Below are 1,497 nucleotides of genomic sequence, written 5' to 3'. Positions count from 1 at the left end.
CTATTTTGAGCCTAGTGAACGGCTTTTGGTAAATGAGATGAATTTTGTGTGAGATGTTGGGACTGATTTGAGGAAATAATGAAGCCTTAATGGCTGGAAAAGTAAGAATTTTAGGGGAGGTGCTGCCCGATTTTCTAGGCCGTTTGGTTCCGTCAAGTTGAATTTGCCTTTTGGTGGAAATGAAAGGCTTTTGGGTTGTTTGCGCCTAAGTCTTCATGTTACCTTGTCGTTTCCAAGAAAATCATGTTTTGTACCCTTGCATTAGTATTATTTTGGCAAGGCATACGACTAGTAGTCGAGCCTCATGTGCATTGTGTTTACTCGATTATGGATGTGAAACCTTCAATTGGTTTTATTTTGGTTATTTTAGGGTTTCTTGGCGATTAAGGCCAATCTGAAGTAAAAACTTTTGAAGTTGAGCCGGTGAGTGTACCACTCCCCTTCAATGCTGTTTAACTTGATTTTGCTCTGCAATCTGTTTATTTGTTCGAGACGAGGGTGTACTTTATCACACTCGTTCTCTAGTCTGATCATATGCCAATTTACTATGCAAAATTTGAATATGTTATCTATGTCTGCATCTGTTCGGATTTCTATGACCTATGAGCTCAATCCTGTGGCTAAGTTATTCGAGTCGGGCCGGCAAGGGCCTGGACGATTAGATAACGAACCACGGTAGTCTGTTCGGGGATTTTGGGTATTGAGACCCTTGATTCCGGGTATACTCGAGTATTACCATTTTGTTCGTTTGAGGTGAGCGGGCCCGGTAAAGGGGTGTTTGGTGGACGGAATTCGGTGATAAGAGGGGTCTACGGACGCGTTGGTTCTATATACGTTGACGGAGAGTCAACTGGTTTGGATCAAGTACTGCGCTGGAAATTTGGCTCCTGAGAGCCACCCGTATCCTTCTGATTTGAATCATTGGTTCCTTTGCTTTACGTCTGACATGTGTGTCTGATTTATTAAATGTGAAATGCCATGATTTTAATGCTATCTGTTTGGTACCTCATTGAGCGCAAATGGCTGCCCTTTCTGTTCCTTTTGTTTTCCTTACAGGAAAATTTTGCCCTTTTGGTCTGGATTTGGCAAATGGCTGCCAAATTGAGCTAGTTGAACATATCTTTTGTATAGCTCATGTATTAAAACCCTAAGTGTACTTTTGGGGCGTTTTCTCTTTTGATTTGGCAAACCGTGTATATGTATTAACTTTTGAAAACTTTTGAATGTCCTTTTGGATTGTAATCGCTAAAGTTCAGATGTGAATGTTTGCGTGCTCTTTCGGTTGGGTTTTGACGGGTCGGTTACTATTCATGACCGACTCCGGATTTCATTTTTTTTTTATTTTGGGTTATTTTACCATTTTGACCTGTTTACGCTCGTTTGTAAGTTTCGGATCGCTATAGATAGTTCTAGTCTGCCTCGTTAGTCCTGGCGAGAGCTGGGCAGGCAGTCCGCTAACCCCTTTGGTTCGCCTTAGGGGAAAGTGGGGCTGTTACA

General features: G+C 42.0%; 1 long non-coding RNA gene across 1 annotated transcript; it reads left to right on the top strand.

Annotated features, from left to right (window-relative positions):
- Positions 1–305: 305 nt before the first annotated feature.
- LOC140016051 (uncharacterized) lies at positions 306–1,276 on the top strand. Its single transcript, XR_011822384.1, has 2 exons — positions 306–423; positions 1,057–1,276. It is a non-coding gene; the product is annotated as an uncharacterized lncRNA (long non-coding RNA).
- Positions 1,277–1,497: the final 221 nt, after the last annotated feature.

This window comes from Coffea arabica, chromosome 10c (assembly GCF_036785885.1).
Source record: "Coffea arabica cultivar ET-39 chromosome 10c, Coffea Arabica ET-39 HiFi, whole genome shotgun sequence".
NCBI classification, from domain to species: Eukaryota; Viridiplantae; Streptophyta; class Magnoliopsida; order Gentianales; family Rubiaceae; genus Coffea; species Coffea arabica.
This window is presented reverse-complemented; position numbering and strand designations above follow the sequence as displayed.